The sequence below is a fragment of the Taudactylus pleione genome, unplaced genomic scaffold (genome assembly GCF_031769625.1).
Source record: "Taudactylus pleione unplaced genomic scaffold, aTauple2 ptg000690l, whole genome shotgun sequence".
In the NCBI taxonomy this organism is placed as follows: Eukaryota; Metazoa; Chordata; class Amphibia; order Anura; family Myobatrachidae; genus Taudactylus; species Taudactylus pleione.
In genome coordinates, this window is record NW_028285092.1 from 385,301 (window position 1) to 398,849 (window position 13,549).

At 42.0% G+C, this 13,549-nt stretch overlaps 1 protein-coding gene across 1 annotated transcript in view; it reads left to right on the forward strand.

Annotated features, from left to right (window-relative positions):
- MOB4 (MOB family member 4, phocein) overlaps window positions 1-13,549 on the forward strand; it is a 105,610-nt gene that overhangs the window by 36,899 nt on the left and 55,162 nt on the right. The window lies entirely within an intron of this gene.

A 13,549-nucleotide genomic window follows, 5' to 3' on the forward strand; every position in this document is an offset into this window, starting at 1 on the left:
TGAGAGCACACCCAACAGTCAGTCTAGTTTAAAGCTTTGCCCACCGTGGTATGATAATCCTCTAAAGAATACCCACCCCAATACTGGTTATACTTAGGTTGGCACTGCTGGATGCAATTCTCATCAATTAGGGACCCACAAAACTCACAAATACAATAGTCCTCAGACGATAGACCTTCACCCTGCATCCGAGTTTCCAGGATTGTTCATATTATATGTTTTAGTAAATGTATGTATTTATATAATGAGGACTTTTAACATTGTTCTATTGCGTGGGAATCGCACGACGCTAAATAATATCGTCGTATGTGCTGATATTGTGTGAGATTCGCTAAAATGGCGTTGGGCGGCCATTCGCAAAATGGCGTCTTGTTACCATTCGCAAAATGGTGTCGTGCAGATTTTAATTTTAACAGGTTCTGTCTCAGCCAATTATCCGGCTTTGACACTATAGCATCTGCCCGTAGGGTATTGGATTTAGGGGCGCTTTCATATCTCTCCTCCTTTTTAATCTTTCATCAGGACAGGGCTGTTCTTCGAACACGCCCAGGCTTCCTTCCCAAGGTGGTAACTCACTTCCACCTGAATGAGGAAATTGTGGTTCCGGCCTTTAATTCACCAGAACTCTCGGCAGGTGAGGCCTCTTTGGAATGTGGTCCGTGCTCTAAAGATCTACGTGGACCGTACTGCTTCCTTCTGGAAATTGGACTCCCTCTTTGTCCTATACGGATTACACTAGAAGGGTTGGCCAGCTAACAAACAGACAATGGCCAGATGGATTTGAATGACTATCTCACAGGCCTACATGCAGAGAGGCCTTCCAGTGCCGATTTACTGTCTCTGCTCTGAGAGTCCCTCGCGCGCAGTCCAGCGTGGCACCTCAGCTGAATAGCTATGCAAGGCGGCCACCTGGTCTTCCTCTCCTATCTGCTTAGGAGCGTTCCCGCCCTTGAACTGCTTTGGGTCATCCCCAATGTCTGCCTGTGGAGCCCTATGGACCCTGAAGAAGAAAAGGAGAGTTATGGTAAAACATACCTTGGTTAACAAGGCACCCGCCCTGACGCTCCAAGCTTATATGGGTTTTTTTGGTCACTTGTTTCCTTCTCTGTGCGAGAGTGATTCCTCAGTCTACCAGTTTTCCTTCTCTCCTATCCTGCTCTTGCCTTGGGATTGTTAATAAAACTGAGTTGCCCTCAGGCTGTGGATGGGCTGTAGGGGGCAGGACCGGAGCATCCTGAAATTTAAATGCTTTGCTGTTGATGCCCGGTCCTCCCAGGTCCCACCTACACCCCAATGTCTCCCTCTGGACCCTATGGACTTTGAAGAGAAAGTTAACAAAGTTTTACCATAACTCTTTTTTTCTTTTTTCCAACCCTGAATTGATGACAGTATGCTGCTATGTTTTTGTTCCTGACAATTCAATCCCTACTATAATAAATTATTTCCTAATTTGGCTCTCTTGGCAGAGTAATCCTCCCATATATCTGAAATATTCCCTCTAATTGGTCACTCTGGACTACCCCTGGGTTTTCATATTTTTAGTCAATTCCAACTAGCCCATCGTCCATTTTAAATACCTAGGTATACAAATCTCCTGTGACATTAATTTGTCTAAGGCAAATTAATCACCGATAATTGACAAGGTTGCCAAATTGTAGAAACATGGCATTTTTTCCGCTTTCTATTTTAGAGAAGGCCACCCTTATTAAAAGTATACATTTTCCTAAGTTATTCTGTCCTATACAAATTCTCCCTATGTCGCTCTACAACAGACATCCTTACTTAAATTATTTATTAAATTTTTGAGGCAACATAAACCATGCATTACCTTTTTGCTAAATTGTGTATACTGTAGGTGTTCCTGATATTTTCTTTCTGACATGCAGTATTTGCTTGCTATATTTTAAATTGGCTTTACTCTCAATTCTACTGAAATGGAACTTTTTTCCATTTTCCTCCATCAGCCCTTCATACTCTTAAATCACCTACTCCATCCCATATTTTCCTTTTTTGTGATACCTACTAATCAAGGTTGGCTATTAACTCTAAACTTGCCAGACATCATACTGCTACTAAATACATCCCCCTCCCCCCTATTATGTACGCACAGTCCTATTTTCAAACCATTTTAAACAACCAATTGATAATTATACCATTAACTGTTATACAGTCAGGTCCATAAATATTGGGACATTGACAGAATTCTCATATTTTGGCCTCTATTCACCACCAAGATGGCTTTGAAATGAAACAAACAAGATGTGCTTTAACTGCAGACTTTCAGATTTAATTTGAGGGTAATTACATCCAAATCAGGTGAACGGTGTAGGAATTACAACGGTTTCTATATGTGCCTCCCACTTTTTAAGGGGCCAAAAGTAATGGGACTATCAACTCAAAAGCTATTTCATGGACAGGTGTGGGCTATTCCCTCATTATTTCATTATCAATTAAGCAGGTAAAAGGTCTGGAGTTGATTCTAGGTTTGACATTTGCATTTGGAATCAGTTGCTGTCGACTCTCAATATGAGATCCAAAGAGCTGTCACTATCAGTGAAGCAAGCCATCATTAGGCTGAATAATCAAAACAAACCCATGAGAAAGATAGCAAAAACATTAGGTGTGGCCAAATCAACTGTTTTTAACATTCTTAAAAAGAGAGAACGCACCGGAGAGCTCAGCAACACCAAAAAGACCCAGAAGACCACGGAAAACAACTGTGGTGGATGACAGAAGAATTATTTCCCTGGTGAAGAAAACCCCCTTCACAACAGTTGGCCAAATCAAGAACACTCTCCAGGAGGTAGGTGTATATGTGTCAAAGTCAACAATCAAGAGAAGACTTCACAAGAGTGAATATAGAGGGTTCACCACAAGATGTAAACCATTGGTGAGCCACAAAAACAGGAAGACCATATTAGAGTTTGTCAAACAACATCTGAAAAAGCCATTATAGTTCTGGAACAACATCCTATGGACAGATGAGACAAAGATCAACTTGTACCAGAGTGATGGGAAGAGAGGAGTATGGAAAAGGAAAGGAACTGCTCATGATCCAAAACATACCACCTCATCAGTGAAGCATGGTGATGGTAGTGTCATGGCGTGGTCATGTATGGCTGCCAGTGGAACTGGTTCCCTTGTATTTATTGATGTGACTGCTGACAAAAGCAGCAGAATGAATTCTGAAGTGTTTCGGGCAATATTATATGCTCATATTCAGTCAAATGCTTCAGAACTCATTGGACGGCGCTTCACAGTGCAGATGGACAATGACCCGAAGCATACTGCAAAAGCAACCAAAGAGTTTTTTAAGGCTAAAAAGTGGAATGTTATGCAATGGCCAAGTCAATCCCCTGACCTGAATCCGATTGAGCATGCATTTCACTTGATGAAGACAAAACTGAAGGGAAAATGCCCCAAGAACAAGCAGGAACTGAAGACATTTGCAGTAGAGGCCTGGCAGAGCATCACCAGGGATGAAACCCAGCGTCTGGTGATGTCTATGCGTTCCAGACTTCAGGCTGTAATTGCCTGCAAAGGATTTGCAACAAAGTATTAAAAAGTGAAAGTTAGATTTATGATTGTTTAGTTTGTCCCATTACTTTTGGCCCCTTAAAAAGTGGGAGGCACATATAGAAACCGTTGTAATTCCTACACCGTTCGCCTGATTTGGATGTAATTACCCACAAATTAAATCTGAAAGTCTGCAGTTAAAGCACATCTTGTTTGTTTCATTTCAAAGCCATTGTGGTGGTGAATAGAGGCCAAAATATGAGAATTCTGTCAATGTCCCAATATTTATGGAGCTTACTGTATTACTTGACTCTTTGTATGGTCCTTCTCCATGTTTTGTGAATATCGAAGGTTGCTGGAGGGGTGGGTTCTCTCAGCACTTGCAGCTCAATCCAATTAGATGCGATGATCTCGCGGGTGCAAGTCATCGTGGCAACAGCCGCACTTTACGGCAGCCCGAACTCGCACAAAAGTGTTTGCAGCCCCATAGAGCTTTGAGCAAAATCATGCAGGTTCAGAACGGGTTGCGAGACGCGGTGCAATTGAAAGCGTTTTAACGCAGTGGCAACCGCAACTTGCACCCTTCGTGGCTTATTGGATTGAGCCCTTTGAATTCACATGTCAGTTGTAATTGTTTGTTCTATTTGTACCCCCTTCTCTGGGCTACTTTCCATTGATGCACCAATTTCTATTTATTTAATTTTGGCTTTGATTTTTTTTTTTTTCTTCTTTGTTTCATTATTTATGGCTTTATAATTTTTCAGAAACGTTCATTTTAGTCCCATCCTCTTGGAGTAATCTATATAATAAGTTAGAAAGTGTGTGTCTGTTTGTCCTTCATGCATAGCGAATGTTTTGTACCTAGCTCTACCAAATTTGGCATGGTGGTGTAGTTGATCAGGATAAGTTTTTTTTTTTTTTTTTTCTTGCTGTGTTGAATGGTCGTCAGGGCCATGGAGGTCCACATACATGGTGCCCACCAAGTAGTTTGTGGAGTCTTTGATTTGACATTTTTAATTAAGCAGATTCACTCAGGATGTCTTACAGTGCCTAAAACTGCACTGATTTGAAGGCACAGGCTGATATGTTCCAGTGGGGGGCAGGCAGAGCTCCAACGGAATAGCAGTTAGTCGGAGGATCAAATGTCACACTGCACCTGCACTGATAGTTGCTAATTTCCTTTAAGAAGATTTTCATAATCTACGGTCTCCTCCAATATTGGTCTGCAGAGATTTCTGCTCGGCAATGATTTCTGTTCTGCGCGGATTTTAAAATCGATGAGACAATATTGCAGGAGTTGCCAGGCGGTCATTCTATGGTAACTCACGTTGCAAAGTGGCATAGCAAACAATTAGCAATTCCTGTATACAGGTTTTTTTTTTTTTAAAACATGACTTGTCTTTTTTTTTATTTTCTCAGTAAATTAAAATTACGTTTTGCATACATTCCTTTCTGCTGTTGATAGCCATGCATATACTTGCTATGTCACTTTGTGACGTGAGTTATCATGGAATGACCCAGGTGAATCTGCCAATTATAGATCAATTGACACTGTCACTGACCCAGACCAAACTGTGCATTATCCAACTGAATTATCCTGGATTCTCAAAGTTTTGCAATGGTACAAGACTTTGCATAAAAACTCTCTCAGCCCATGTCATTTGAAGCCACTATCATAACAGGATGGGGTGCAGAAGAGGATGTGTTCATTCCTTGCATCCCACTCATACCAACAGACATGCTATTTGAATTCAAGAGATTGCAATTTCCAGTCCAACTTTCTTTTGCGTTGACCATCAATAAGGCCTAAGGGCAATATTTGAAGGTAGCAGGTATTGACCTGCAAACTCCTTGCTTTTCCCATGGGCAATTGTATGAGGCATGTCCAAGAGCGAGGACTTCCAACAGCCTTACTCATTCTGGCTCCTAATGGAAAAACAAACAATGTTGTTTATACCTCAGTGTTGGGGTAACATTGTCTAAATACTTGATATAAATGGATAGGTAATTTTCAGGGCTAAAACCATGTTGGCAAACAGTGGGGTCCTTTTCAGGATCATTGGAAAGAGTTTATAGATGAGGACAGTGTAAAAAATGAAGGCTGCAGATGTACTTAAAGGTCCATTTTTCAACCTGGACAATGGTATCCCAGCTAGTACTTAATAATTATCTATTTAAGTCTCTGTTAATGGAGGTATATTTTATGCTACACTGATTGTATTTCAAACCCTGTTCCTTTTTTTTTTTCTTTTTTTTTTTTTCTTTTTTTACATTTTTCACTTAATATCCATAAAAAAAAATAAAAAATGTAAATAAATACATTTTGCAGCTTTCACCTCAGCACCATTTCCAGCTCTGCCATTGCAAACTACAGGACCTTGTTCCACGCTCTGCTCTGAAACGATAGTAATGTAGAATACACTTTTCAATGTATGCTACAATCTATCATTAAGATACAGATCAGAATTGTATATCCTAAACATCATATAGTTATGTACGTCCGATCTGCCGTTCCCGGATGTCATTCATTGCGTCATCCCATCAGCTGTCCTGCACGTCGGATGGGACAGTTCAATGAACGACTCTGTATAGTTACATGCAGCATGTAATGATACATCGCATCGTCATATGCTAGACCATACAGTGTGAACAGCACGTACGATATATCATTACATCGGTCGCTGGTTCGTACATTCGTACGGTGTGTACCCAGTTTAATATTTTTGTTAGTCACTTTCCTTGTTAAAATGACTACGCTGTGATCTGTGTCACTGAATATCCTTGGCATGTATGAAGCTTATGGTTTCCTAATTAATAAAACTGTTTTGACCTTAAATGAAACCAAGAAACACAGACTCTAACCGCCAGGTAGCCTATAATGTATTTGTATCCTTATGAAACAAATGTATTTATATTATTTAATATCAATGATATTGACTGAGAGCTGCCTCTTTTCAAATGGGGGGGGGGGGGGGGGGGGAAGGACCAGAATAACCCCCATAGTATAAAATGAAAACAGCTACAGGTGCTAGTCGGTTATTTTTATTTTCCTAAAATCCATTAAATAATCACATAGCAGCGCTTATGTAAAGGATTTCAAGCTGCTCAATATAGTTAAGGTAAAGTACAAAATAAATGAGCTCTAGAAATGTTTATAGTGGCACCTACAGTAAAAGGGAAAAAAAAGCAAATTAATTAAAAACCTTGAGGTTCAGGATACAGCCAATTAGCCTGTAATGTCAAACATGTATGAAATCTGTCTGTCCCTAACTCTCCCTACCTGGTGGTTCCAATCGATTGTCCTCCAATTTTGGTAGCTTCTGGTGACAGTGAAGTTCCGGCCGTTGATGGAGCATGGGTCTCGCTGCACATGTTCCGCTACGTCGGGCCTGTTAGTGCCGTTGATGGCGTCAGTTGGGCAGGCGACTGGTCGTGCGGCATGATTTTCAGCAGTTAAGTAGCTGTGACATTCATCCGTAAAGGGACTAACTAGTTTCGTGCACTTTTTAAAGGATAGCTGAGGTTAAAACAGGTTTCCTTAAATAGTAAAAACATTGTTACTGGTTAAAAAAAAAAACAGAAGTTCCGACTAAAATAGCGGTAGCCATATGTTTTAAAAGCCACAGTTAAGAGAAAAGGAATTACCAATATTCATTAAAACAATAAATATCGTTAAAAGATTTTTAAACAAATAGGTTGCACCAAAAAATTTTAAATGTAAAACTCTGTATAAAATTTTGTATAAAAATGCTTTCAATTCAATGTTGATGAATGTGGATGTATTGTTCTCAATTCAAAGATTACTATTTTTGGATGGCCATAAATTTGAGACCTGATGTATTTTTTGCATGGGCTTCTAAAAAGTGATTAGAGACACTCAGCGGTTTATGTTCTATGTATGTTCTGCTAATCTTGTTTTTGCCTCTCTTGCTTTGGCCGACGTACATTCTAGCAAATTACTTCTGTTTTGCATGTTATGGTCCTTGATTTGGAAAATTTTGTCAGTGTTTGATCTGAATTCTTGAATAGGTTTTGTGGTCAATTTAGCCATATTTTTACAAGCTTTGCAATTTAGACAATAGTGGTAGCCATTTGTTTGTTCTTTTTCTTTAATAGAGTACACCGCATCTTCTAGGGGTAGAAAACTTCTTAACAGATGTTGTTTAATGTTCTTTTGCTGTCTGTATACAATGTGTGGATTGTCTGGGATAAACTCTTTCAAATCTTTATCCAATTTAAGAATGTGCCAATGTTTTTTTTTAATCCGCGTTTCTATCAAGTTAAAGTTACTACTGAACTGCGTGATGAATAGCAGATTTGAATGTTCTTCTTTTTCTGTTTGTATTTCATCAATTAATTTATATCCATCTGTTCCACTTTCTCCAGTTGTCTTGTGAGATCTTCTCCCTTGTAACCTTTGTGGATGAAGTTTGTTTTCATTTCTGGGCTTTGCTGTCTAAATGTATCATCTTCAGTGCAGTTCCGTTTTATTCTTCTAAATTGTCCCATAGGGATATTTCTGATCCATTTATGATGATGGCATTTTATTACCATTTACCTCTTAAATGTGTGTTTTGGTATGTAATTGGTAATGTTTGATATATATTTCAATGTCCAGGTATATATTACTGTATTTTTGCTGATCGTTGTCGTAAACTCAGTTAATGGTGTTTTTGTTTTATATATTGGATGAATTTTTGAAGATCTTCTTCTGGACCGTCCCATGCAAAGAACACATCATCTATGTATCTTCTCTAGCAAATTATATTGTTATATTATATTGTTACTTGGAATATTATTCCAAATGCAGTCATCTTCCCACTTTTGGCACAGATAGATTTGTATAACTAGGCGTGAAAGATGTACCCATGGCTCTCCTGCATCTTTGTAGATAAAACTTGCCTTCATACCAAAAATTCTTGTGTTTTTAAGATAAATTTAATTATGGCCAATATTTAATTTATTTGTTGGTTAGAGATGTATGTCTGGTTGGAAATAAATGCTGATTAAAATACTTTGGCACATTCTTAAATTGGATTAAATATTGAAACCATTTTTCTTCTATGGGGTCCACAGCCATTACTCTGGGGGTATATGGATTCATCCAGGCACCAAACACTTAATCCAAGCTCTCAGCTCCCAGGATGCACCAGGTCCCTCCTATATACCCCGCCCCTGGTCACAGGCAGTCAGCTAGGAGTTATCACAGCAATCAAATCCACCAGCTTCATGGCAGGAGGCTCCTTGGGTTGCCTTTGCCAGATCAGAGTGCAGAGTGCAGACAGGTTGGCAGCTCTTACGCTGGCCCTGATAATGGTTCAGCAGCTGCAACTTACTATACTTATGCCCCTGTGCATCCGTCCTGAAGGGACATGTATACTCACTCGGGTCGAAGGTGGCTTCGGCCTCAGCAGCTTTACAGCAACCGCGGCTAGGCCAGTACGGCCAATAACCAGAAGGTGCTCTGTCACACGCCGGCCAGCCCTTAGATTCTGAACATCCTCTGGTGATTAGGGGATACACGGGTCTCCTCTTAGGAGTCACTCTCAGGAGAGGAAGACCTGTTTCCAACGGCGCATGTCTCCTCCCTGATGAGAAGGGTCAAAGCTCTGTTAAACATAAATGCTATGGAGCCAGTATAAACAAGAGCTCTAGTATTCAAACGGGGCAGCACAGATGGTGTAGTGGTTAGCATTCCTGCCTCCCAGCGCAGAGGTTGTGGGTTCATTTCCCACCTTGGCCCGAAATTCTTCCTGTGTCCATGTACTCTGCTTTTCCAGAAAGTAATGAAATCTCAGCATCTATTCGGAGGAAGAAAGGGCAAAAGGTTGACGCCTTATATCCCTTTCCAGTACCATCGGTATCCGCCTTTAAATGTTCCACTGATAAGAGACTTGAAGCCTGCCTCAGGGCAGTCCTTTCTCTATCAGGAGCTGTTAGGTGCCCGGCCATGGTACGGCCTGGATTTCCAAATCAAGGCACAGACAGTCTGTCTCTCGCCATAAGTATGACTGTCCCTGTCATGGTGGTTGCAGATGTACCATCTCAACAAGGGTCACCCATTCTGGATCCAGATTGGGTACTCCTCACGAACAATGCCAGCTTCCGCGGTTGGGGAGCACGATCAGGTTGACACACGTTTCAGGGAAGATGGACGACAACGGAAAGCAGTCTATCCATGAACGCCCTGGAACTAAAGGCCGTATTCAAGAACGTTTGTTCAAGCTCAGAAAATGCTAAAGGAGCAGGCCTGTACAAGTACAAACCAACATTGATAGCGCAGTAGCCTACCTCACCCATCAGGAAGGCACGTGGAGCCAGGCTGTCATGGCGAAAGTAGCAAACATTCTGATTTTGGCAGAATGTAGTTTTTCCAGCAGGACCAGCTGTGTTCATACCAGGAGTCCTCAATTTGAAAGCGGACTTCTTAAGCCAGCAGGATATACATGCCAGAGAGTGGGCTCTTCAGCCACAGGGGTTACCGAGCCTTGTGGAAGATGGGAACTTCCAGTGGTAGACCTCATGCCTCGGGTCACAGACATAGGGTCCCCGGGTTCAGGCCAGAACCAGGGATCCTGTGGCTGAGTTTGTAGATGCTCTGGCAGTAGGGTGAAACTTCAGACTGGCGTATTTTTTGTTTCTTCCGGTTTCCCTTATTCTAAGGTTTATCAGGAAATACAAACAGGAGAGTGCAACAGTAATACTGAGCCCCTGCTTGGCCGGGACGCCATTGGTTCACCTGCTTGCGGAGTCTCCATAGACACTCTGTGGCCTTTTCCGTCAAAGCTGGACCGGTTAATAAACGGGGTCCCTGCCTGTATCCAGATCTGCCACATCTGTCTGACAGCGTGGCTCTTGAGACCTCTGTCTTAAAGGGAAAAGTTTTCCAATTCTGTAATTCAGAGGGCACAGAAATCTTCTTCTGGCTGCATTTATTACAAAGTTTGGCACTTGTAGTTTCGGGTCAGGCTGGTTTAGACCGGGGTCTCCGTCTGGACACCCTGAGAGTTGGGGCTTCTGCACTTTCAAAGGATTGCCCCATTGGCCTGACATTAGGATATTTTTTCAGGGGGGTTCTCAGGACTTTTGCAGGCTCCTTTGTTTGAACCCTGAAATCTATGGACCTAAAGTGGTTGACAGTGAAGACTGGTTTCTTCTGGCTATCGCTTCTGCCCGTAGGATCTCTGATTTAGCAGCCCTGTCTTTCGCTCTCCTTTGCGGATATTTCATCAGGATAGCGTTGTTCTTCGTACTAGGGCCGGGTACCTTCTTAGGGTGGTTTTCTCGGTTTCATAGGAAATGGTGGTTCCGGCTTTGCAAGCGTCAGGCCTTTCGGCTACTGAAGTATCACTGGATGTGGTTTGTGCGTTACGCATCTATGCAGATCACATCAACTCCATTAGGAGTATGGTTTTTTGTTTTTTTTTATTCGTGTTGTATGGCTGTCATAACTAGGCTGGCCAGCTAACAGACAGACTTGGCCAGATGGTTGCATATGACAAATTTTTCAAGCGTACACACAAGCTGATCTTGTTATGCCGAACAAGGTCACGGCACATTCTACTGGATCTTTGGGACCATCGTGGACGGTGCGTCGTGGAGCCTCTGCTGAACAAACATGCAGGGTAGCCGTGTGGTCTTCCATCCGCACCTTTGTAAAATTATGTGCGTTTGACACATTTGCCTCTCACGATGCTTCCTTCGGGCATAGGATTCTCCCCTCTACGGAAATACAGGAGCGTTCCCGTCCTTAGGAGTACTGCTTTGGTATATCCCCGGAGTCATGGCTGTGGACCCCGAAGAAGAAAATAAGAGTTATGGTATAACATACCTTCGTTAACTCTTGTTCTTCAAGGTCCATGGGGTCCACAGGACACCCATCCTAACACACCTGGTGTTTGGTATTTCTTTGTATCTCTGAGAGATTGGTCTAGAGAACATGGGTCCTTTTATCTGTTTTGCCTTCTCTTGGTTGGCTTTATAACGAACTGACTGCCTGTGACCAGGGGCGGGGTATATAGGGGGGACCTGGTGCAGCCTGGGAGCTGAGAGCTTGGATTAACTGTTTGGTGCCTGGATGAATCCATATACCCCCAGAGTAATGGCTGTGGACCCAATGGACCTCGAAGAAAAAGAGTTAACGAAGGTATATTATACCATAACTCTTATTATCCCAGACAATCCACACATTGTATATAGACAATCAAAGAACATTAAACAACATCTGGTAAGAATTCTACCCCTAGAAGACACACTGCACTCTATTTAAAAAAAAAAACAATGGCTACCACTATTGTCTAAATTGCAAAGCTTGTAAAAATATGGGTACATTGACCACAAAACTATTCAAGAATTCAGTTCAAATAACACTGGTAAATGTTCCGAATCAAGGACCACATAACATGCGTAACAGAATAAGAATTTTTTTTGCTATAATGTCCGTGTGGACTTCAATACGTTGGCCAAACCAAGAGAGGCAAAGACACGATTGGCAGAAATAAATAAATAATAAAAAAAAAGGTCGCTATTGGAGGGGAGGAGACATGGTCAACAACTTGAGAAGAAACTAAACAAAGTGGATCTTTGAATTGAGAACATTACAACCACATGGATTGCACATCGACATTAAATTGAACGCATTTTTATAGTTTTATACAGACATTTTTAGTGGCACCTATTTGTTTAAACATCTTTTAATTCTATTTTATCGTTTTAATGGATATTGGTACTTCCTTTTCTATCTTTCTAAATGGTGGCTTTTAAAACACCTGGCTACCGCTTTTTTAGCCGTAACTTCTGTTGTTTTTTTTAGCCAGTAACAATAAAGTTTTTACTATTTGAGGAAGCTCCATTTTTTACTTCAGCGATCCTTGAAAAAGTGCACTTGGTGCATGAAACTCTTTTGATGCTTTACGGGAGAAGGTCACCGCTATTTTAATCTGCTGAAGATACTGCCGCATAGCCCGCAGCCCGCTAGACTGACAACTGCCCTAACAGGCCAGACACCGCGGGGAGCGGGGACAGGGCTAGCCGGCCCCAGGCTCACTCAACGCCCGGAACTTATCTCGCAATCTTTGGGGGCTACTAGTGTTCACTCTAGGCCCGGCGGCAGGCAGGGCGCCGGATCTAGAGCAAAGGGCACTCCTGCGCGTGCCCGAAAAAGGGGGCTTGTCTATATGACGCGTCCCCTTTTCGTAACTCTTGGAGTGCCCGGCACTTACGGACATGCCGGGCAGCCCCCAAGAACCGCTGTCACTGTGAATGGAAATTCACCGGGGGTTGACCGCTGCTCTGCCGTTTTCCCCACCCGTGGGACACTGCGGCACGTGGGTGGGGGACAGAACCCGCAGGCTTAAACAGCCTAGTGGGAACGCTAGCTGCCAACAGTGGATTACATCGGTTGGAACAACCAGGTAGGGAGAGTTAGGGACTGAATCCGGGCACGTTTTACATCACGGGCCAATTGGCTGTATCCTGAACCTCACCCACATACTTTTACATTAGCTGTAAACATGAAGTTTCTAGGTGCCACTATAAACATTTCTAGGGCACATTTATTTTATAAAGTCGTACCATCAAATGTTCCTTTATTTTTAAGACTTTGTATCAATTTTTTGCAACATCAAATTAAGCGCTTTTTGTAATCCAACAAATGTAGTAATGGCAACCCTTGGAATTAATTAGCTTGCTTTAGTTGAAAGTGAAGATATTTAAAGTGTTTAAAGCTTCAGTTATTAGTAAGCTTTTGCAGCATAAAGGACATAGTTGTTGAGGTTCGTATTTGCACATATAGCATATATCATTTACTGTTGTCAGTAATAGCAGAAAAAATTGAGAGTTTGTCAGGTGGTATTAATGCATGCATATCCAATAGTCAATTGCAACACTCAATCCTTATAGTGCTCACTCTAGCTCCGGCGGCAGGCAGGGCGCCGGAGCTAGAGAAGGCACTTACGCACACGCTCACTCGAAAAGGGGCCGTGGCCATTGAAAAGGGTGCATGTCTATAAGACACGTCACCTTTTCGTCACTC